The 26,009-nt window shown below is 48.1% G+C and overlaps 1 protein-coding gene across 3 annotated transcripts in view; it reads right to left on the bottom strand.

Moving 5' to 3' along the window:
• The window catches only part of LOC141257774 (peptide chain release factor 1-like, mitochondrial), a 67,934-nt gene that overhangs the window by 14,905 nt on the left and 27,020 nt on the right, over positions 1-26,009 (bottom strand). The window contains exon 1 of one of the 3 annotated variants that reach the window (XM_073672737.1): positions 9,297-9,499. The exons of the other annotated variants lie outside the window; for them this stretch is intronic. The gene's annotated coding sequence lies outside the window, so the exon portion shown is untranslated. Of the gene's footprint in view, positions 1-9,296; positions 9,500-26,009 lie in introns of those variants that run through there. 3 annotated transcript variants of the gene reach the window in all.

Raw genomic sequence — 26,009 nt, forward strand, 5'->3', positions numbered from 1 at the left:
ACAGGGAGTATTATTACTGGGCAGGTCCCCACAGTATACACTATATATCAGCCCCCAGTACAGGGAGTATTAGTACTGGGCAGGTCCCCACAGTATACACTATATATCAGCCCCCAGTACAGGGAGTATTATTACTGGGCAGGTCCCCACAGTATATACTATATATCTGCCCCCAGTACAGGGAGTATTAGTACTGGGCAGGTCCCCACAGTATACACTATATATCAGCCCCCAGTACAGGGAGTATTGTTACTGGGCAGGTCCCCACAGTATACACTATATATATATCCCCCAGTACAGGGAGTATTATTACTGGGCAGGTCCCCACAGTATACACTATATATCTGCCCCCAGTACAGGGAGTATTATTACTGGGCAGGTCCCCACAGTATACACTATATATATCCCCCAGTATATGGAGTATTGTTACTGGGCAGGTCCCCACAGTATACACTATATATATCCCCCAGTATATGGAGTATTGTTACTGGGCAGGTCCCCACAGTATACACTATATATATCCCCCAGTACAGGGGGTATTGTTACTGGGCAGGTCCCCACAGTATACACTATATATATCTCCCCCAGTACAGGGAGTATTGTTACTGGGCAGGTCCCCACAGTATACACTATATATACCTGCCCCCAGTACAGGGAGTATTGTTACTGGGCAGGTCCCCACAGTATACACTATATATACCTGCCCCCAGTACAGGGAGTATTATTACTGGGCAGGTCCCCACAGTATACACTATATATCTGCCCCCAGTACAGGGAGTATTATTACTGGGCAGGTCCCCACAGTATACACTATATATCTGCCCCCAGTACAGGGAGTATTATTACTGGGCAGGTCCCCACAGTATACACTATAGATCTCCCCCAGTACAGGGAGTATTGTTACTGGGCAGGTCCCCACAGTATACACTATATATCTCCCCCAGTACAGGGAGTATTGATACTGGGCAGGTCCCCACAGTATACACTATATATCTCCCCCAGTACAGGGAGTTTTATTACTGGGCAGGTCCCCACAGTATACACTATATATATCCCCCAGTACAGGGAGTATTGTTACTGGGCAGGTCCCCACAGTATACACTATATATATCAGCCCCCAGTACAGGGAGTATTATTACTGGGCAGGTCCCCACAGTATACACTATATATCTCAGCCCCCAGTACAGGGAGTATTATTACTGGGCAGGTCCCCACAGTATACACTATATATCTCAGCCCCCAGTACAGGGAGTATTATTACTGGGCAGGTCCCCACAGTATACACTATATATCTCCCCCAGTACAGGGAGTATTATTACTGGGCAGGTCCCCACAGTATACACTATATATCTCCCCCAGTACAGGGAGTCTTATTACTGGGCAGGTCCCCACAGTATACACTATATATATCCCCCAGTACAGGGAGTATTATTACTGGGCAGGTCCCCAGAGTATACACTATATATATCCCCCAGTACAGGGAGTATTGTTACTGGGCAGGTCCCCACAGTATACACTATATATATCAGCCCCCAGTACAGGGAGTATTATTACTGGGCAGGTCCCCACAGTATACACTATATATCTCCCCCAGTACAGGGAGTATTATTACTGGGCAGGTCCCCACAGTATACACTATATATCTCCCCCAGTACAGGGAGTCTTATTACTGGGCAGGTCCCCACAGTATACACTATATATATCCCCCAGTACAGGGAGTATTATTACTGGGCAGGTCCCCAGAGTATACACTATATATATCCCCCAGTACAGGGAGTATTATTACTGGGCAGGTCCCCAGAGTATACACTATATATATCCCCCAGTACAGGGAGTATTGTTACTGGGCAGGTCCCCACAGTATACACTATATATATCAACCCCCAGTACAGGGAGTATTATTACTGGGCAGGTCCCCACAGTATACACTATATATATCCCCCAGTACAGGGAGTATTATTACTGGGCAGGTCCCCACAGCATACACTATATATATCCCCCAGTACAGGGAGTATTATTACTGGGCAGGTCCCCACAGCATACACTATATATATCCCCCAGTACAGGGAGTATTATTACTGGGCAGGTCCCCACAGTATACACTATATATCTCCCCCAGTACAGGGAGTATTGTTACTGGGCAGGTCCCCACAGTATATACACACTACCTCTCCCCAGTACAGGGAGTATTATTACTGGGCAGGTCCCCACAGCATACACTATATATATCCCCCAGTACAGGGAGTATTATTACTGGGCAGGTCCGTACAGTATACACTATATATCAGCCCCCAGTACAGGGAGTATTGTTACTGGGCAGGTCCCCACAGTATACACTATATATATCCCCCAGTACAGGGAGTATTATTACTGGGCAGGTCCCCACAGTATACACTATATATCAGCCCCCAGTACAGGGAGTATTACTACTGGGCAGGTCCCCACAGTATACACTATATATATCCCCCAGTACAGAGAGTATTAGTACAGGGCAGGTCCCCACAGTATACACTATATATCAGCCCCCAGTACAGGGAGTATTATTACTGGGCAGGTCCCCACAGTATACACTATATATCAGCCCCCAGTACAGGGAGTATTACTACTGGGCAGGTCCCCACAGTATACACTATATATATCCCCCAGTACAGAGAGTATTAGTACTGGGCAGGTCCCCACAGTATACACTATATATCAGCCCCCAGTACAGGGAGTATTATTACTGTGCAGGTCCCCACAGTATATACTATATATCTGCCCCCAGTACAGGGAGTATTAGTACTGGGCAGGTCCCCACAGTATATACTATATATCAGCCCCCAGTATATGGAGTATTATTACTGGGCAGGTCCCCACAGTATACACTATATATATCCCCCAGTATATGGAGTATTGTTACTGGGCAGGTCCCCACAGTATATACTATATATCTGCCCCCAGTACAGGGAGTATTAGTACTGGGCAGGTCCCCACAGTATATACTATATATCAGCCCCCAGTATATGGAGTATTATTACTGGGCAGGTCCCCACAGTATACACTATATATATCCCCCAGTATATGGAGTATTGTTACTGGGCAGGTCCCCACAGTATACACTATATATATCCCCCAGTATATGGAGTATTGTTACTGGGCAGGTCCCCACAGTATACACTATATATATCCCCCAGTACAGGGGGTATTGTTACTGGGCAGGTCCCCACAGTATACACTATATATATCTCCCCCAGTACAGGGAGTATTGTTACTGGGCAGGTCCCCACAGTATACACTATATATATCTCCCCCAGTACAGGGAGTATTGTTACTGGGCAGGTCCCCACAGTATACACTATATATACCTGCCCCCAGTACAGGGAGTATTATTACTGGGCAGGTCCCCACAGTATACACTATATATCTGCCCCCAGTACAGGGAGTATTATTACTGGGCAGGTCCCCACAGTATACACTATATATCTGCCCCCAGTACAGGGAGTATTATTACTGGGCAGGTCCCCACAGTATACACTATAGATCTCCCCCAGTACAGGGAGTATTGTTACTGGGCAGGTCCCCACAGTATACACTATATATCTCCCCCAGTACAGGGAGTATTGATACTGGGCAGGTCCCCACAGTATACACTATATATCTCCCCCAGTACAGGGAGTTTTATTACTGGGCAGGTCCCCACAGTATACACTATATATATCCCCCAGTACAGGGAGTATTGTTACTGGGCAGGTCCCCACAGTATACACTATATATATCAGCCCCCAGTACAGGGAGTATTATTACTGGGCAGGTCCCCACAGTATACACTATATATCTCCCCCAGTACAGGGAGTATTATTACTGGGCAGGTCCCCACAGTATACACTATATATCAGCCCCCAGTACAGGGAGTATTACTACTGGGCAGGTCCCCACAGTATACACTATATATATCCCCCAGTACAGAGAGTATTAGTACTGGGCAGGTCCCCACAGTATACACTATATATCAGCCCCCAGTACAGGGAGTATTATTACTGGGCAGGTCCCCACAGTATATACTATATATCTGCCCCCAGTACAGGGAGTATTAGTACTGGGCAGGTCCCCACAGTATATACTATATATCAGCCCCCAGTATATGGAGTATTATTACTGGGCAGGTCCCCACAGTATACACTATATATATCCCCCAGTATATGGAGTATTGTTACTGGGCAGGTCCCCACAGTATATACTATATATCTGCCCCCAGTACAGGGAGTATTAGTACTGGGCAGGTCCCCACAGTATATACTATATATCAGCCCCCAGTATATGGAGTATTAGTACTGGGCAGGTCCCCACAGTATATACTATATATCAGCCCCCAGTATATGGAGTATTATTACTGGGCAGGTCCCCACAGTATACACTATATATATCCCCCAGTATATGGAGTATTGTTACTGGGCAGGTCCCCACAGTATACACTATATATATCCCCCAGTATATGGAGTATTGTTACTGGGCAGGTCCCCACAGTATACACTATATATATCCCCCAGTACAGGGGGTATTGTTACTGGGCAGGTCCCCACAGTATACACTATATATATCTCCCCCAGTACAGGGAGTATTGTTACTGGGCAGGTCCCCACAGTATACACTATATATATCTCCCCCAGTACAGGGAGTATTGTTACTGGGCAGGTCCCCACAGTATACACTATATATACCTGCCCCCAGTACAGGGAGTATTATTACTGGGCAGGTCCCCACAGTATACACTATATATCTGCCCCCAGTACAGGGAGTATTATTACTGGGCAGGTCCCCACAGTATACACTATATATCTGCCCCCAGTACAGGGAGTATTATTACTGGGCAGGTCCCCACAGTATACACTATAGATCTCCCCCAGTACAGGGAGTATTGTTACTGGGCAGGTCCCCACAGTATACACTATATATCTCCCCCAGTACAGGGAGTATTGATACTGGGCAGGTCCCCACAGTATACACTATATATCTCCCCCAGTACAGGGAGTTTTATTACTGGGCAGGTCCCCACAGTATACACTATATATATCCCCCAGTACAGGGAGTATTGTTACTGGGCAGGTCCCCACAGTATACACTATATATATCAGCCCCCAGTACAGGGAGTATTATTACTGGGCAGGTCCCCACAGTATACACTATATATCTCCCCCAGTACAGGGAGTATTATTACTGGGCAGGTCCCCACAGTATACACTATATATATCAGCCCCCAGTACAGGGAGTATTATTACTGGGCAGGTCCCCACAGTATACACTATATATCTCCCCCAGTACAGGGAGTATTATTACTGGGCAGGTCCCCACAGTATACACTATATATCTCCCCCAGTACAGGGAGTCTTATTACTGGGCAGGTCCCCACAGTATACACTATATATATCCCCCAGTACAGGGAGTATTATTACTGGGCAGGTCCCCAGAGTATACACTATATATATCCCCCAGTACAGGGAGTATTGTTACTGGGCAGGTCCCCACAGTATACACTATATATATCAGCCCCCAGTACAGGGAGTATTATTACTGGGCAGGTCCCCACAGTATACACTATATATCTCCCCCAGTACAGGGAGTATTATTACTGGGCAGGTCCCCACAGTATACACTATATATATCCCCCAGTACAGGGAGTATTATTACTGGGCAGGTCCCCAGAGTATACACTATATATATCCCCCAGTACAGGGAGTATTATTACTGGGCAGGTCCCCAGAGTATACACTATATATATCCCCCAGTACAGGGAGTATTGTTACTGGGCAGGTCCCCACAGTATACACTATATATATCAACCCCCAGTACAGGGAGTATTATTACTGGGCAGGTCCCCACAGTATACACTATATATATCCCCCAGTACAGGGAGTATTATTACTGGGCAGGTCCCCACAGCATACACTATATATATCCCCCAGTACAGGGAGTATTATTACTGGGCAGGTCCCCACAGCATACACTATATATATCCCCCAGTACAGGGAGTATTATTACTGGGCAGGTCCCCACAGTATACACTATATATCTCCCCCAGTACAGGGAGTATTGTTACTGGGCAGGTCCCCACAGTATATACACACTACCTCTCCCCAGTACAGGGAGTATTATTACTGGGCAGGTCCCCACAGCATACACTATATATATCCCCCAGTACAGGGAGTATTATTACTGGGCAGGTCCGTACAGTATACACTATATATCAGCCCCCAGTACAGGGAGTATTGTTACTGGGCAGGTCCCCACAGTATACACTATATATATCCCCCAGTACAGGGAGTATTATTACTGGGCAGGTCCCCACAGTATACACTATATATCAGCCCCCAGTACAGGGAGTATTACTACTGGGCAGGTCCCCACAGTATACACTATATATATCCCCCAGTACAGAGAGTATTAGTACAGGGCAGGTCCCCACAGTATACACTATATATCAGCCCCCAGTACAGGGAGTATTATTACTGGGCAGGTCCCCACAGTATACACTATATATCAGCCCCCAGTACAGGGAGTATTACTACTGGGCAGGTCCCCACAGTATACACTATATATATCCCCCAGTACAGAGAGTATTAGTACTGGGCAGGTCCCCACAGTATACACTATATATCAGCCCCCAGTACAGGGAGTATTATTACTGGGCAGGTCCCCACAGTATATACTATATATCTGCCCCCAGTACAGGGAGTATTAGTACTGGGCAGGTCCCCACAGTATATACTATATATCAGCCCCCAGTATATGGAGTATTATTACTGGGCAGGTCCCCACAGTATACACTATATATATCCCCCAGTATATGGAGTATTGTTACTGGGCAGGTCCCCACAGTATATACTATATATCTGCCCCCAGTACAGGGAGTATTAGTACTGGGCAGGTCCCCACAGTATATACTATATATCAGCCCCCAGTATATGGAGTATTATTACTGGGCAGGTCCCCACAGTATACACTATATATATCCCCCAGTATATGGAGTATTGTTACTGGGCAGGTCCCCACAGTATACACTATATATATCCCCCAGTACAGAGAGTATTAGTACTGGGCAGGTCCCCACAGTATACACTATATATCAGCCCCCAGTACAGGGAGTATTATTCCTGGGCAGGTCCCCACAGTATATACTATATATCTGCCCCCAGTACAGGGAGTATTAGTACTGGGCAGGTCCCCACAGTATATACTATATATCAGCCCCCAGTATATGGAGTATTATTACTGGGCAGGTCCCCACAGTATACACTATATATATCCCCCAGTATATGGAGTATTATTACTGGGCAGGTCCCCACAGTATACACTATATATATCCCCCAGTATATGGAGTATTGTTACTGGGCAGGTCCCCACAGTATACACTATATATATCCCCCAGTACAGGGAGTATTATTACTGGGCAGGTCCCCACAGTATACACTATATATATCCCCCAGTATATGGAGTATTGTTACTGGGCAGGTCCCCACAGTATACACTATATATATCCCCCAGTACAGGGAGTATTGTTACTGGGCAGGTCCCCACACTATACACTATATATATTTCCCCCAGTACAGGGAGTATTATTATTACTGGGCAGGTCCCCACAGTATACACTATATATCTCCCCCAGTACAGGGAGTATTATTACTGGGCAGGTCCCCACAGTATACACTATATATCTCCCCCAGTACAGGGAGTATTATTACTGGGCAGGTCCCCACAGTATACACTATATATCTCCCCCAGTACAGGGAGTATTATTACTGGGCAGGTCCCCACAGTATACACTATATATCTCCCCCAGTACAGGGAGTATTATTACTGGGCAGGTCCCCACAGTATACACTATAGATATCCCCCAGTACAGGGAGTATTATTACTGGGCAGGTCCCCACAGTATACACTATATATCTCCCCCAGTACAGGGAGTATTATTACTGGGCAGGTCCCCACAGTATACACTATATATCTCCCCCAGTACAGGGAGTATTATTACTGGGCAGGTCCCCACAGTATACACTATAGATATCCCCCAGTACAGGGAGTATTGTTACTGGGCAGGTCCCCACACTATACACTATATATATTTCCCCCAGTACAGGGAGTATTATTATTACTGGGCAGGTCCCCACAGTATACACTATATATCTCCCCCAGTACAGGGAGTATTATTACTGGGCAGGTCCCCACAGTATACACTATATATCTCCCCCAGTACAGGGAGTATTATTACTGGGCAGGTCCCCACAGTATACACTATATATCTCCCCCAGTACAGGGAGTATTATTACTGGGAAGGTCCCCACAGTATACACTATATATCTCCCCCAGTACAGGGAGTATTATTACTGGGCAGGTCCCCACAGTATACACTATAGATATCCCCCAGTACAGGGAGTATTATTACTGGGCAGGTCCCCACAGTATATACTACATATCTGCCCCCAGTATATGGAGTATTATTACTGGGCAGGTCCCCACAGTATACACTATATATCTGCCCCCAGTACAGGGAGTATTATTACTGGGCAGGTCCCCACAGTATATACTATATATCTGCCCCCAGTACAGGGAGTATTATTACTGGGCAGGTCCCCACAGTATATACTATATATATCCCCCAGTACAGGGAGTATTATTACTGGGCAGGTCCCCACAGTATATACACACTACCTCTCCCCAGTACAGGGAGTATTATTACTGGGCAGGTCCCCACAGTATATACACACTACCTCTCCCCAGTACAGGGAGTATTATTACTGGGCAGGTCCCCACAGTATATACACACTACCTCTCCCCAGTACAGGGAGTATTATTACTGGGCAGGTCCCCACAGTATATACACACTACCTCTCCCCAGTATGTATATATACTATGCAGTGTATGAGGTAACAGCTGGGCGCCCCCTCCCCCACTAGCGCCATTTTCCGTCCGCCTAAACCTGCTTTGTGTGGCTCCGGCCGCGCACACAGCGTTGTACCCGGGCAGACATTAGTGTACGACCCCCGACCCCAATATATCCCTGACCCCAGAACCCCCTTCCCACCCCCACACAGTTGATGCAGGGCTCCGGGGGATTTTGGCGGGTGTCATCCGGTGTCCCCAGCCTTCCCTCGCAGTGAGCGCACACCTGCCGGTGATATAGTGCACATATATTATACACTGCAGGTTCCGTCCTCACTGGACCCGACATCTCCACCGTGCACACCTCCCCCCGCGGCGGGATTCCCCCGGACATCGCCCTCCTCCGTGCAGACTACTAGTAATACAGGGTGCCAGCCACTTACTGCTTCCCAGACTCAGTCCCCGGGTCCTGGCCGTGCCGCTCTCAGCGCTTTATGTATAAGACCATTAAGGCTAAAAACCTGTTCTATTAAAACTATTCCCGCCGCTCGGCACAAGCGCCCCGGCCGCTGACACAGTTAAATGGCGCCAGCTGCAGAAGCAACTTTAGAAAGTGTTTAAATTTCGCGTCTAAACAGTTTGACCAATAAACGGCCACTTGCGACCACAGCTAGCCAATCAGCAGGCGTCTGGCGCCGAAGCAGTCTGTGATTTCCATTGGCAGATGGGAGGCACGTGGCACTCACTGCACACTTCCCTGGTAAGGGCGCAGGAGCCGCCATGTTGGTGTCTGGCGGAAGGATGTCGGCTGTGGGTATGTTACAGCCCGGCATTATAATGGCGTCAGAGAAGAGATGCACAGGCTGTGAGGTATTGTACCTGCGTGTACAACAAGAAGTATCACCCAAATAAATAGCCCCAACCACAATGGCAGAACCATATCGGAACCAGAGGCTCCAGTACAGACTATGGACATGATGTGCCTCAGACATTGTCCTTATTTACCATGAGACGTGCTCACCTATCCCCTTGAGGGGCACTGATCTGGGGTCAGACTGCTGGGACCTGCACTGATCCAAGAACAGGGAATCTTCATCCCTGTTACAAAATGGCTCCGCCGTACTGGCGCCCATCCGCTCGATTCATTCTCTATGGGGCCGCCAGAAAAACCATTCCCAACAAGAATGAATATCGAGCAGGCTGTCAGTCACAGTGCCGAGGAGTGATTACACCGCACTCACCGTGTAGTGAGCCGTGGCTACCAGACCCACTCACTGAAAGCCAGGGGCTACAGGGAAGATATAACCACATGTTCTCCGCACAGCTACTGCTGCACATTACACTCAACATTGAAGGAGAAGAAAAAGTGGTGGCATTATGGATATCAGAGGACGTATAGACATATTTGTGATATGCAAATGATGGAAAAATGGAAACCTTTTCAAAACATCTCTGTTCAGTTTTGAGTGTCAGCTCTAACATGCAGAAATCCCCGCACTTACATGTCTTTACTGCCATCAATGAGGTTACTAACGGTTGGGGAATGTTCTGCCACGCTGAAAGCACTCAGGCAAATCATCAAGATCCACTGCTGCCACCTTGTTTTGCAATTGCCAACTAATGATGTCTACAATTGGGTTTAGACCACACAAGGATGTTACCGATAGGATACCGAAGCTCATCAGTTCCAAGGATGTCCACCCATTTCTTCTGATACATGTTGGCACCAATGACACGGCAAAGAAGGACCTACCGACAATCTGCAAGGACGTTGAAGCATTGGGGAAGAAAGTAAAAGAACTGGATGCGCAGGTAGTTTTTTCTTCTATCCTTCCAGTAGACGGGCATGGCGTCAGGAGATGGAACAGGATCCTTGAGGTGAACAACTGGCTGAGACGATGGTGCAGACAACAAGGATTTGGATTCCTGGACCACGGTGTGAATTACCTCTATGACGGACTCCTTGCCAGAGACGGACTACACCTCAACAAACCCGGGAAACACACATTCGCCAGGAGACTCGCAACACTCATCAGGAGGGCGTTAAACTAGAAGAAGAGGGGATGGAAAGAAAAACGTCGGACACGAACATGCAACCAGAGAACATACTAATGAAAGATATGAAGTGCGACAAAGAAGGTCCAAGACAAGATACTTGGAAGGGAGGTAAGAAAATTTCTAATACAATCCACAGGGAGAAGATTGGAACAAAACAAAATCGTGTAAACTGCGTGCTAGCAAATGCCAGAAGCCTGACAAACAAGATGGATGAACTGGAAGCAGAAATATCTACAGGTAACTATGACATAGTGGGAATAACCGAGACATGGTTAGATGAAAGCTATGACTGGGCAGTTAACTTACAGGGTTACAGTCTGTTTAGAAGGGATCGAAGAAGTCGGAAAGGGGGTGGAGTCTGTCTATATGTAAAGACGTGTCTAAAGCCTACAATACGGGAGGATGTATGGGAGGGAAATGAGGAGGTCGAGTCCTTATGGGTGGAGATACATGGGGCAAAAAACAATAATAAAATTATCATAGGAGTCTGTTATAAACCACCAAATATAGCAGAAGCCACGGAAAGTCTATTAATGAGACAAATAGAGGAAGTAGCAAAAAATAATGAGGTGCTTATTATGGGGGACTTCAACTACCCCGATATAGACTGGGAAACCGAAAGCTGTAGATCTCAGAAAGGAAACAGGTTTCTGTCACTTATCAAAGGCAATTATTTGTCACAACTTGTGCAGGAACCAACTAGAGGGACGGCCCTTTTAGACTTAATATTAACTAACAGGCCAGACAGAATAACTGAGGTGCAGGTCGGGGGGCACCTGGGAAATAGTGACCACAACATTATACAATTCCACATGTGCTTCAGTAGGGAGCCCAGCAAGGGAGTCACAAAAACACTGAACTTCAGGAGGGCAAAGTTTGATCAGCTAAGAGATGCCCTTCACCTTATAGACTGGGATAGTATCTTCAGTAATAGGAGCACGGATAGAAAATGGGACATTTTCAAAACAGTCCTACATAGTCACTGTAGAAGGTACATACCTTATGGGAATAAAAGGGCTAGGAATAGGAGGAAGCCAATGTGGCTAAATAAGGAAGTCAAGAGGGCAATGAAAAACAAAAAAAGGGCTTTCGGTAAACCTAAACAAGAAGGCAGCGAGGAAGCGCTAATATCTTATAGGGAAAAAAACAAAATCTGTAAGAAACAAATAAGAATAGCAAAAGAGGAGACAGAGAGACTAATTGCCAAGGAAAGTAAAACGAATCCCAAACTGTTCTTTAACTATATAAACAGTAAAAGGATTAAAACTGATGGAGTTGGCCCATTGAAAAATAACCTGGGTAAAATCATAGAGGGCGATGAGGGTAAAGCAAACCTACTCAATAGCTTCTTCTCCACTGTTTTCACAAAAGAAAACAATTTATCGGAGGAAATGCAGAGTGATAAAGTAAACCCTCCGCTAAATATCACCCACCTAACCCAGGAGGAAATTCAGAAACGCCTAAATAATATCAAAATAGACAAGTCACCAGGCCCAGATGGCATACACCCCCGGGTACTAAAAGAATTAAGTAATGTGATAGACAGGCCGCTGTATCTTATATTCAAGCACTCTTTATGGACAGGGACTGTCCCACTAGACTGGCGCCAAGCAAATGTGGTACCAATATTCAAAAAGGGGTCTAAAAGTGACCCTGGGAACTATAGACCAGTCAGCTTAACGTCTGTTGTGGGTAAATTGTTTGAAGGATTTCTTAGAGATGCTATTGTAGAATATCTTAATGATAATAACTGTCTAACTCCATATCAACATGGATTCATGAGGGATCGCTCCTGCCAAACAAACCTGATGGCCTTCTACGAGGAGGTGAGCTCACAGCTGGACCGGGGAGAGTCAGTGGATGTTGTATACCTTGACTTCTCCAAAGCGTTTGATACCGTGCCACACAAAAGGTTGGTATATAAAATGAGAATGCTTGGTCTGGGGGATAATGTGTGCAAGTGGGTAAATAGCTGGCTGAGTGATAGAAAGCAGAGGGTGGTTATCAATGGAGTAAGCTCAGGGTGTGTCAGGGTTACTAGCGGAGTGCCTCAAGGGTCTGTCTTGGGCCCTATATTATTTAATATATTTATTAATGATCTAGTGGAAGGGTTGCATAGTAAAATAGCAATATTTGCAGATGATACTAAACTTTGTAAGGTAGTTAATACAGATGAGGACAGGGCACAGCTACAGGAGGATTTAGATAAATTGGGGAGTTGGGCCAAAAAATGGCAAATGGGGTTCAATGCCGATAAATGTAAGGTCATACACATGGGAAAGAAAAACAGCAGTCACCCATACATATTAAATGGGAAACCGTTGGGGAAATCTGACATGGAGAAGGACCTGGGCGTCTTGGTTAATAGCAAATTAAATTGGAGTGCCCAGTGTCAGGCAGCAGCTGCGAAGGCAAATAGAGTCATGGCATGCATCAGAAGAGGAATAGGGGCATATGATGAGAACATTGTTCTTCCTCTGTATAAAGCGCTGGTAAGGCCACACTTAGAATATTGTGCACAGTTCTGGGCTCCGGTGCTCAGGAAAGACATATTGGAGCTAGAGAGGGTACAAAGGAGGGCGACTAAGGTAATAAAGGGAATGGAGGGACTAGAATACCCAGAGAGGTTGTCAAAATTAGGCCTATTTACATTGGAAAAGAGAAGGCTTAGGGGAGACCTCATAAACATGTATAAATACATCAGGGGGCAGTACAGAGATCTCTCCCATGACCTGTTTATACCAAGGATGGTGACAAAGACGAGGGGGCACACTATGCGTCTGGAGGAAAGGAGGTTCCTGCACCAGCATAGAAGGGGATTCTTTACGGTCAGAGCCGTGAGACTCTGGAACTCTCTGGGAGAGGAAGTGGTGATGTCCAACTCACTTAAAGAGTTCAAGAGAGGCCTGGACGCCTTTCTTGAGAACAATAAAATTACATCTTATGCTTAGTTAATTAATCCAGGGATTTAATCTTACTGCCAGATTGGTGTCGGGAAGTGAGTTTTTCCTCAATGATGTAAATTGGCCTATACCTCATGGTTTTTTGTTGCCTTCCCCTGGATCAACGCTGCGGAATAGCTGCAGTGCACAAGAAATAGGCTGAACTGGATGGACGCTTGTCTTTTTTCGGCCTTATAAACTATGTAATTATGTAAGCTGCTCACAGGAGCACAAACACGTGGCTTCGAATTTGGAGAAATTGCCTTACCACCAATTCCATGATTGATCCATTCTGTATTACGAGTAACATTAGACATCATGTACCAAGCCGAAGGCATCAGTGTCTGCACAAACCAACATAAGGCATTTGAATGACATGGGGTTACGAGTCATCCGTCCGACTACAGGTGCTCCAGCTATCATGGTGCAGAGCATGGTGGCAGTGAAGACTGGAATGATGATCTTTACTCTTCTGCAATGAGTTCCATCTTTGATACAATGGTAGCTGGAGATTGGTAAGGAGACCACAGAGGCAAAACCATGTGGAGGCCTTCTTGAGAGAACAGCACATGACTCCTACTTTCAGGATCAGGGCGTGGGGTTGTATTATGTACAGGACTCCGACCCCACTACTTTTCATTCTCTATACATTAACATCTCAGCGCTACATTGATTTGGTTGAACCAGTGGTACGACCATTTCTACAGTGTCATTTCTCACCCTGCAAGTGTGGCACCCCAGGTCTGGTCGCCACAGTGGCAGCAATGTCATGTCTGAGAGCAGGTGGGAGGTTCCCTGGTTGGGAACAATTAGCATGCAGCTCCTCCTGCCTCAGTCCAGGGAGGGGAGAAACCTGCCCTTTATAAACTGGATCTGGGGCGGGGTTAGAGAGTCAAGTGCCAGAGAAGTTCTAGACAAGTTGCAGATAGAGACAGGTCAGCAGGAGGCTGAGGAGTCCCTGGAGGCAGAGGAGGAACACGAGGCCAGGAGGGGAGCTAGAAGAGCTCAACTTGGCTAGAGACTTACACAGCCGGACACTGGAGTCCGAGGCTGTGAGGGTTATAAGCCCAGCAGCAGAAAACCACCACGCAGGGGACTTCAAGTCCTCTGGCCCAAGGAAGCCCGGAGGCTCCGCCACACGAGAGGGACCACTACTGCCCCGGAGGGGTGAGAAGTACGGAAGGCCCGAGTCGCTAGTCATACGGGTGAGAACAACACTGTACACTCAGACGTGGGCTACCACTACACTACAGCAGGATAGCCAAGAAAGAGTGAAGTCAGCACGGTAGGCCTACAAACTCCCCCTGACCAGCGGGATTTCCCAGTTGCTCTCAGACTGACCAGGCCTCCATTGTTAACCTGTATTCCGGACTGGTCCCTTAATACCACCAACAGTAAAGACCCTGACTTGCATGACAGACTCCGTGTGGTTACTGCTGCACCTGCGCACCATCACCACCAACATCCCTACTTTCTGCCCTGAGGCTATACTCCTCCCGTGGGGAGTTATACTATCCTCTGCTGCATTCCCAATACCAGCCTCAGCGGTCTGCCCTGCAGCGGCGGTACTCTGACCGCAATCCACGGGTGGCGTAGTCGGACATTTAAATATCACAAAACCACACAGACTGCCCTTTGGTTTGACCGCCCTGGGCACAGACCGTGTCGCCGCCACGGAGACTACAAACCCCAGCATCCACAAACGGTCCGGTTCCGGGTATCCCCACACTCACACGGCCCAGGGGGCGCGTCAACTTTTGGCGTAGTCTGCAGGATTTCGTGCCCGCCACCAACGGGTACTGCGTGCCTGAAGAAAGACTGTAATACTTACCTTGGTGGAGTTTCCCGCCATCCGCAGCCATTTTCCCGCCATCGGGCGCCATCTTTGGGACGCCACGTGGGAAGAAGAGGGGCGTGGATGACGAAAGCGCGCGAGAATTGGAGCCCCGCCTTACGCACGGACGCTGCTTAAGGTCCTGAAAGGAGCCGAGCGGACGCTGGCGTCACCAGGAGGCGACGCAAGGTCCTCAACCCCGACGGTCGCCTGCGGAGCCGCGGCCTACAGAAGAAAAGCAACGGAAGGTAGGCCACGATTGACTAGGGGGGGAAGAAGATGCTGGAAGCGGAGGGAACTGCCACTGCCAGCGCGGCCGCTGCAATGCCGTTCACGATGCCTTACATCCCGGGAAAGGCCTGGTTGCCTCAGTATTCAGGGGAGTCGCATACCCTGAGCGACTTTAAAGAGAGACTATATAGCCTATTTAAAGTATACCCCCTGACGGAGGAACAAAAAGTGACCATACTGATAGGCCAGTTAACCGGCGCGGCCCAGCGAGAAGTAAAGTCCTGGTCAGTCAGGGACAAGGGGACCGTGAAGGAGATTTTAGCCCGTCTAAAGGACACTTTTGATACCCGCACCTCAGCAGAGATCAAAATGAGATTTTATGGGTGCAAGCAGCAGGCCCAAGACAGTATAAGAGACTATGCTTTGAATTTGCAAGAGGCCCTCAGAGCCATTAAGCAGGCAGACCCTGACAGTGTGCGGAATGCAGATAAACTGCTGACTGAACAATTCATTGAGGGTCTGCTGTCCAGCGCCCACCGAACCCAGTTACGCCTAATGGCCCTGCAGAACCCCGAGTGACTTTGCACAGTTCAAAGACAGGGCCATACGGGTGCTCCGGGAACCGGCACCAGGTGGCGCTGTAACCCATAGGCGCCCTGCTATCACCAGGAGGCAGCGCCCTTATCTGCAGAGCCTGTGGGAGCTGATGCACAGGCTTTGGGCAAAGACCAGGCTGCAGACCTGCACCATCAGGTCCAAGAACTGACCAAAAGCGTTGCCGCACTAACCAGGACTGTGCAGTTGTTACAGGTATCCTCTCCAGGAAAGATCCAGCAGGCTACCAGTCCGGAGGACGTCCCGTGGCGCCGACAGAAGAGGATCCCACCGTCCAGGGGGAAGCCAACGGACCGCTACGACCAGGATGGACAACCCATCTGCCGCCGCTGCAGCCAGCCAGGACATATTGCGAGGTACTGTAATTTAAACGGGCCCAACCTTGGGCAGAGGGCCAACCCCCAGGCGTAAGATCATCAGGCCCGTCAAACTGGCGTGACAAGTATGTGGGGGGACGACCGGTCTTGCCTGTGGTACTGGATGGCATTCCCATGAGTGCACTGTTGGACACCGGGTCACAGGTAACCACCATCCCCTATGTACTTTTCAAGCGGTACTGGGATGACACGGATATTACCCGCTACCCAGATAATGACTTGAGCATCATCGCCAGCAATGGTCAGCCCGTGCCGCAGGTGGGGTTCAAGGAGGTGACCATCAAAATTGGTAAAGTTGAACTGCCGGCGCAGGGACTGATTATTGTGGACATTGACCGTCGTGAAAGTCACCCTAAAATAACCTTGGGTACTAACGTTATTGAAAATTGTCTTTCAGAGATAATTGTTATATTACAGCAGGTTGCAATGAAGGCCAGCTCCAGCCAGCAGCGTGTCTTACAAAAGGAGATCAGAGCCCTGATGAAGCGGCAACAGGTAGAACTGTCTGGTGGTGAGATTGGTAGCGTTAGGATGAGTGACCCGTTCCCTATCGCCATGCCCCCAAAAAGCGAAATGATGATCTGGTGCCGGACTGCAATCGGGTTAAGAGGTAGAGACTACCAAGCTATCGTAGAATCCGTTTACTCAGACAGTAGGCCCACCATTTTGACAGCACAGGGGGTGGTTGATGTCCGCCATGGGAGGGTGCCGGTCCGCATCCTAAATATTGGGGAAAGAGAAGTACACTTGCCCCGGTATGCCACTCTGGCCAAATTGTTCACCATTAACCAAAACTCTGTAAAGGCCGTGGAACCCTTGCCTCCATCTCCCCCAGAGGAAGGTAACGGCTCTAAAAGACAAATGGAGGACTGGTGCTAGAAGCTGCACATGGGCACTGACTCCACTTCCCCACACCAGAAACCGGGAGTCTACCGGGTGGTTCAGGAGTACGAAAGAGTCTTTAGCAAACACCCGCTAGAGTTTGGGCAAGTAAAGGGGGTGGAACACCAAATCCCCACAGGAGACCATCCACCCATAATAGAGAGATACCGGCCTGTACCCCCTGCACACTATCAGAATGCCAAGGGTATGTTATGAGTAATGAAGGAGGCTGGGGTGATCAGGGATAGCTGTAGCCCCTGGGCAGCTCCTCTAGTTCTTGTAAAAAAGAAAGATGGCACGATGAGGATGTGTGTAGATTATAGAAAGGTCAACAGAATAACACACAGATGCGTACCCGTTACCTAGGATAGAGGAGTCTTTGGCTGCATTAAAATCTGCTAACTTCTCTACTTTGGATCTCACTAGCGGGTACTGGCAGGTTCCTGTAGCAGTCAGACAAGGAGAACACCGCCTTCACCACCCCGATGAGTCTCAGTGAATTCAACTGTATGCCATTCGGACTCTGCAACGCACCAGGGACCTTCCAGAGGCTGATGGAGTGCTGTCTGGGGCACAGAAATTTCGAGACTGTCCTACTCTACCTGGACGATGACATCGTGTATTCCAAGACCTATGAGGACCATCTAAAGCACCTGGCAGAGGTATTCGATGCCCTGGTAGGCTTCTGCCTAAAGGTGAAACCGTCATCTACTGAAGCCAAAAGTACAGTACCTGGGACACGTGGTGAGTGCTGACGGAGTAGCCCCAGACCCTGACAAGATCACGGTGATTAAGGACTGGCCAAGACCCTCCAGCATAAAGGAAGTGCGGCAGTTCCTCGGGTTGGTAGGCTATTATCGAAGATTCATCTCCGGGTTCACCAAGATGGCAGCCCCTATGCAGGACCTTCTGTTAGGTCAGTCAAAGACTAAAAGTCAGAAGCCGCCCTTTAAGTGGGACATGTTGGAGGAGGAGTCTTTCCGCCAGCTGAAGATGGCCCTCACGGGGGATGAGGTCCTGGCCTACCCTGATTACGGCCAGCCTTTTATCCTCCACACCGACGCCAGTAACATGGGGCTAGGAGCCGTACTGTCCCAGATCCAGCAGGGCAGAGAACGGGTAATTGCTTATGCTAGCAGAAAGCGGAGACCCACAGAGAGAAACCCTGAGAATTATAGCTCCTTCAAGCTAGAGTTCCTGGCAGTGGTGTGGGCAGTCACCGAACGCTTCAAGCATTACCTGGCTTCTTCTAAGTTCACTGTGTACACGGACAACAACCCGTTGACACACCTGGACACTGCAAGTGCCCTAGAGCAGAGATGGATGGCCCGGCTGTCCAATTATGAATTTACTATCAAATACCGGACAGGGCGCGCAAATGCCAACGCAGATGCATTGTCCAGAATGCCTCACTTGCAGGACAGGGGAGAGGATCCAGAAGAACTGGAAGAAATTGAACTCCCTGCATTCCACCGTCATGGGATCACCCAGTGTTCCCACTGTGTAAAGGAGAGGTGCTCTGCCACCGCTACGTTCAATCCCTTACCCCACCACGACTGGGCAGAGACACAAGATAGTGACCCTGCAGTCCGCCTGGTAAAAGATGCTGACCCAGGCTGATGCCACCTTGATCCGGATGCTCCAGAAGAGGCCAAACAGCTGTGGAAGGAGAGGAGCAAGCTGTTTCTCTACGAGGGGAGGCTGTGCCGCAGAACCGTCAACTCTCGAACACATGAGCTGACCTGGCAGATAGTGGTCCCAAGGCGGGACGCGGCTATGGTCCTAGAAGCATACCATGACGGAGCAGGGGACTTTGGATGGAAGAAGCTGGAGTACCTGTTGCGTGAGCGGTTCTTCTGGGTAGGCATGAGAGGGGCTATCGAGAGATGGTGCAGAGACTGTGGCCCGTGCAACCTAAGGAGGAAAGACCGCGCCAGCCAGAAGACTCCCCTGCGGCCCATCATCACAAAGCAGCCCCTTGAGCTGGTGGCCCTGGACCACGTAAAGCTGGCTCCGAGCAGATCGGGATACGTCTACGCCCTCACAATCGTAGATCACTACTCCCGGTTCCTAGTGGTAGTTCCTGTCAAAGACTTAACAGCTCAGACGGCCGCCAGAGCCTTTCAGCAGCATTTCTGCCATCCACACGGGTATCCAGAGCAAGTGTTGACTGATCAAGGTCCAGCATTCGAGGCTGAAGTCTTTCAGGAATTCTGCAACCTGTATGGCTGCAAGAAGAGAAGGACAACGCCTTACCACCCCCAAACGAACGGGATGTGTGAGAAAATGAACCAGGTAGTAATAGACCTGCTCAAGACGTTGCCCTTGGAGGAACGCAGCCTGTGGCCTGAGAAACTGCCGGATCTGGTGGACTTGTATAACCATATCCCAGTGGGTTCTACCAACTGCACCCCGGCTTACCTAATGAGGGCAAGACCTGGTAAGCTACCAATTGACCTGGAGATGGGAGTCCTGACACCCGAGGACACCACCAGAAGCAGACTGGGACACAGAACGACAGCAGCAGTACCGGAAAGTACAGGAGAGTGTGGAGCGAAGTCTGTCTCAAGCAAGAAAGGAATTACAACCAGCATGCTCCTGCTGCTCCCCTGGCACCTGGAGAGCAGGTCTTGAAGAGGAAGAGACGGCTCCACAAGTTGGATGACCAGTGGGAGAAAGACCCGTAGACCGTACTGCCGTCAAGCCATGAAGACCCAAAGGTGTGTGTTATCAGTAAGGATGGAGGAGAGACCACAGCCACTGTCTCTAGAGACCACCTGAAAAAGTGTTCCGAGCAGCTGCAAAGCGCTGATGAAGACCAAGATAGCCCTCAACCCGCAGAGGAAAGGGAAGAAATGGTCAGTACAGTGCTCGGAGAATTTCCCCGGTCCTGGACACAAATCAACAACGCTATAGTGGTACCCCGTCCTTACATTCCTCCAGCCAGCCCCTCAAGGGCCTGCAGAAGAGCAAGTAATGTTGGAAGAGCAAGTGGCCCCGGAGGCAGAAGAGTACGTACCAGGAGAATCAACCCTCTGCTAGTAGTGAACCTGCCATGCCCGTGGTGAGCCAAAGAGTACGCAGAAAGCTGCCCAACCTACCCGTAACATCAGCAAACACCTCTAGTGCAGACACGAGCACACCCAGTACGAGTACCGAGTAGAGTACCACCAGACAGTGGGTTACGTAGGTCCACCAGGAGCACTAAGGGTCAAATGCCCGCTCGCTGGAGAATTTAAAATGTAATATATCTACCTGTATGTTGCAAAAGTTGAAATGTTTTGTGTTTGTTGCCTGAATACTAATTATGTTTTTCTAGTTACCCGACAGGGTTCAATGGACTAACAGGTTATGGACAATGAATAACCGGAACTGTACCTTGTACATAGTTGCACCTGGTAAGGTGCCCTCTTTTGAAGACGACCACAGAACACAAAACCCGTGGAGGTGGCTGAAGACGTGGTCCAACTCCGGATCATCAAAGCCCTGTAGCCACCCCAGGGCCTACGTGGAGGGTTTGGGACGGGTCCCTCAAAACTGCATCATGGGTGACAAGGACACCTGGTTACGGGAACGCCGTGACCTAAAAAGACTAAACTTCTTGTATATATGTTACTGTATTGTTATTACCTGTTGTGTTTTTGCAAAATGTGTTTAGCCCCGGAGTACTAAATTTCACTAGGGGGGAATGTGGCACCCCAGGTCTGGTCGCCACAGTGGCACCAATGTCATGTCTGAGAGCAGGTGGGAGGTTCCCTGGTTGGGGACAATTAGCATGCAGCACCTCCTGCCTCAGGCCAGGGAGGGGAGAAACCTGCCCTTTATAAACTGGATCTGGAGCGGGGTTAGAGAGTCAAGTGCCAGAGAAGTTCCAGACAAGTTGCAGATAGAGACAGGTCAGCAGGAGGCTGAGGAGTCCCTGTAGGCAGAGGAGGAACACGAGGCCAGGAGGGGAGCTAGAAGAGCTCAACTTGGCTAGAGACTTACACAGCCGGACACTGGAGTCCGAGGCTGTGAGGGTTATAAGCCCAGCAGCAGAAAACCACCACGCAGGGGACTTCAAGTCCTCTGGCCCAAGGAAGCCCGGAGGCTCCGCCACACGAGAGGGACCACTACTGCCCCGGAGGGGTGAGAAGTACGGAAGGCCCGAGTCGCTAGTCATACGGGTGAGAACAACACTGTACACTCAGAGACGTGGGCTACCACTACACTACAGCAGGATAGCCAAGAAAGAGTGAAGTCAGCACGGTAGGCCTACAAACTCCCCGTGACCAGCGGGATTTCCCAGTTGCTCTCAGACTGACCAAGCCTCCATTGTTAACCTGTATTCCGGACGGGTCCCTTAATACCACCAACTTTAAAGACCCCGACTTGCATGACAGACTCCGTGTGGTTACTGCTGCTCCTGTGCACCATCACCACCAACATCCCTACTTTCTGCCCTGAGGCTATACTCCTCCCGTGGGGAGTTATACTATCCTCTGCTGCATTCCCAATACCAGCCTCAGCGGTCTGCCCTGCAGCGGCGGTACTCTCTGACCGCAATCCACGGGTGGCGTAGTCGGACATTTAAATATCACAAAACCACACAAATAGACTGCCCTTTGGGTTGACCACCCTGAGCCACGGGACCGGGTCCCCGCCACACGAGGACTACAACCCCCAGCATCCGCAACGGGTCCGGTTCCGGGTATCCCCACACTCACACGGCCCAGGGGGCGCGTCACAAGCGGTGACTTCAGTAAGGTGAAAGCAGGTCACAGGCTGGCTCACACAGAGCTTACCGTGAGAACCGCTGCCTGTGATCTGCGGTAACCTTAATTACATCACCGCTCGTCACTGCAGCTGGAAATTTCTCATGATACTTTCACTGTGTTCCGGCTGGTGTGGTGAGCGGTCACATTACTGATGTCACCACTTATCACACCATCCAGATGTAGCAGAGTCGGGGATCGTCGTGGGACCTCATCATTATGGATTAATGGCAGACAGGAGAAGATTACTTTTATTTTTAGGTTAAAAAATGGTTAAAAGAGGGTAATTGTCGGGGAGTAATTTGTTAATTAAAGACGCACAGAGAAAAGTTCTTTATTACTTTGGACTACGGGGTTAGAAATGGGGGTTTCCGATAGACACCTCTCCATAACTAACCTCTGGGCTTGATGTCAGCAGACATAAAACAGCTGACATCAACCTCAAAAACGATTACTCATTTGCCACTGCACCAGGCCAAGTGGAAAGAGCCGAGGTTAATCGCCTGAACTGGCGAATCTGATGTGCAACTTCTGGGGCGGCTGAGGGCTTGTCATTATTCTGGGAGGGGGACAATATCCATGGCCCCATCCCAGCCTATTAATACCAGCCCACAGCTGTCTGTTTAGCCTTTGCTGGTTATTAAAAGAGGTGGGACGCCATGTCATTTTTTGGGGTCCCCCCCCTTTTAACAACCAGTAAAAGGGTAGGTAGATAACTGTGAGCTGTTATTAATAGCCATAAAGGTTCCCAGCCTATTAGCCCATTCCCAGAATAAGAACACTAGTCCCCAGCTTTCCCTCAGCTGGTGAGGAAAATTAAGGGGGACCCCACACCTTTTTTTTTTTTTTTTTCTAGTTATTCACTTAATACGCGTGATTCACAGACGGCAGTGCTGACAACAACTGTTACCAGGATCGCCTGGTCTCACTGACCACAGGGAGACCAGGCGATGATGAGAGTTGGATTCAGCACCTGGGGCCTAGAAATAGCACTAACTGTACTGTTTTTTCCCCCATACGCCAGTACTTGTCACACTGATGGTGCACACGGATGTTACACACTGACAGCACCGGTACTGTTTTTTCCAGTTCCAGCAATATGAAAACATGTGAAGCGGGCCTTGCTAGGCTGTTTTTTTCAGTTTCAATACAATCAGTGTTTTATCAGAAGTAGATTATCACTACAGGACAACTGAGCTTAGTGCCTCCTGGTCTACAGTAGCTACACCCCCAATACGGACTAACCTCTCTGTCACTATACAATGTACACAGAAAGCGTCTAATCAGTGGTGGTTGATGTGGAGGGGATTAGACTGGGCTCATCTAGTGAGCCCCGACAAATCTGCAGCAGAGAAACCTGATAGTTTACTAGGTGCAACAGTTGTTATACATCCCTGGAATCAGGGTGTTTGTCCCTACATCATGCTATGGTTAGATTATGTAGCAAAAACCTGCTGATAGATTCCCTTTAAACCCAAAAACAAAATGCAGTAATCATATACACTGCCTTGAAGAAGTATTTATACGCCATGAACTTTTCCACATTTTTTTTCCATGTTACACCCAGAAAACTTTAATGTATTTTAATGTATTGTATGTGATCTACCAACACAAAGTAGCAAGTATTTGTGAAGGGTAAATGAAATGCTACATGTATATTTTCAAAATTAGAAAACCAAGTGCTTCTCACTAAATTAGAATATCATCAAGAAGTTAATTTCAGTTTTTCAATACAAAAAGTGAAACTCATTATATAGAGTCATTACAGAGTGATCTATTTCAAGTGTTTATTTCTGTTAATGTTGATGATTATGGCTTACAGCCAATGAAAACACAAGTCATTATCTCAGTAAATTAGAATAATTAACAAAAAACACCTGCAAAGGCTTCCTAAGCGTTTAAAAAGGTCCCAGAGTCTGGAGGAAGAGTGGAGAGGCACACAATCCAAGCTGCTTGAGGTCTAGTGTGAAGTTTTCACAATCAGTGATGGTTTGGGGAGCCATGTCATCTGCTGGTGTAGGTCCACTGTGTTTTATCAAGACCAAAGTCAGTGCAGCCATCTACCAGGACATTTTAGAGCACTTCATGCTTCCCTCTGCCAACAAGCTTTTCGGAGATGGAAATTTCATTCTCCAGCAGGACTTGGCGCCTGTCCACACAGCCAAAAGGACCAATGCCTGGTTTAAAAACAACAGTATCAATGTGCTTGATTGGCCAGCAAACTCGCCTGACCTTAACCCCATAGAGAATCTATGGGGTATTGTCAAGAGGAAGATGAGAGGACCCCAGACCCAACAATGCAGACGAGCTGAAGGCTGCTATCAAAGCAACCTGGGCTTCCATAACACCTCAGCAGTGCCACAGGCTGATCGCCACCATGCCACGCCGCATTGATGCAGTAATTGATGCAAAAGGAGCCCCGACCAAGTATTAAGTGCATTTACTGAACATACATTTCAGTAGGCCAACATTTCGGAAGCTGTTGTTATAAAGTATTCTAATTTACTGAGATCATGACTTTTGTGTTTTCATTGGCTGTAAGCCATAATCATCAACATTAACAGAAATAAACACTTGAAATAGATCACTGTGTTCATAAGAACTCTATATAATATATGAGTTTCACTTTTTGTATTGAAGAACTGAAATAAGTTAACTTTTTGATGATATTCTAATTTAGTGAGAAGCACTTGTAAATCTGAAAATTGTAATGTGCATTCGTCTTCAGCCCCTGTAGTCTGATACCCCTAAATAAAATCCTGAGTGATCAACTGCCTCCAAAAGTCACATACTTACGAAATGGAGTCCACGTGTGTAATTTATTCTCAGTATAACTACAGCTGTTCTGTGAAGGCCTCAGAGATTTATTTGAGCACATTAGGGATCAAACAGCATCATGAAAATAAAAGAAACACACTAGACAGGTCAGGGATAAAGTTGTGAAGAAGAGTAAAGCATGGTTAGGTTATAAAAACCTTAGGGCAAACTCTGAACATCTCAAGGAGCATTGTTCAATCCATTATCCAAAAATGGAAGGAGTAAGGCACAACTTTGAACCTACCAAGACTTGGATGTCCACCTAAAATGACATCCCAAGCAAGGAGAGTACTAATTAGACAAGCAGCCACAAGACCCATGCTCACTCTGGAGAAGCTATAGAGATACACAGCTCAGGTGGGAGAATCTGTCCACAGGACAGTGATTAATCATATTCTCCACAAATCTAGTCTTTATGGAAGAATGGCAAGAAGAAAATAATTTTTGAAAGCAAGCCACAAAAAGGTCTTATTTGAAATTTGCCAAAGCCATGTAGGTGACACAGCTAGCATGTGGAAGAAAGTCTTCTGGGCAGAGGAGATCAAAGTAGAGCTTTTTCGGCTAAATGCAAAATGCTGTGTGTGGTGGAAAACACTGCACATCACCCTGAAAACACCATCCCCACTGTCAAACATGGTGGTATCAG

The sequence above is a fragment of the Phyllobates terribilis genome, unplaced genomic scaffold, assembly GCF_046119375.1.
Source record: "Phyllobates terribilis strain yellow unplaced genomic scaffold, ASM4611937v1 Scaffold_3__8_contigs__length_932513732, whole genome shotgun sequence".
Taxonomy (NCBI): domain Eukaryota; kingdom Metazoa; phylum Chordata; class Amphibia; order Anura; family Dendrobatidae; genus Phyllobates; species Phyllobates terribilis.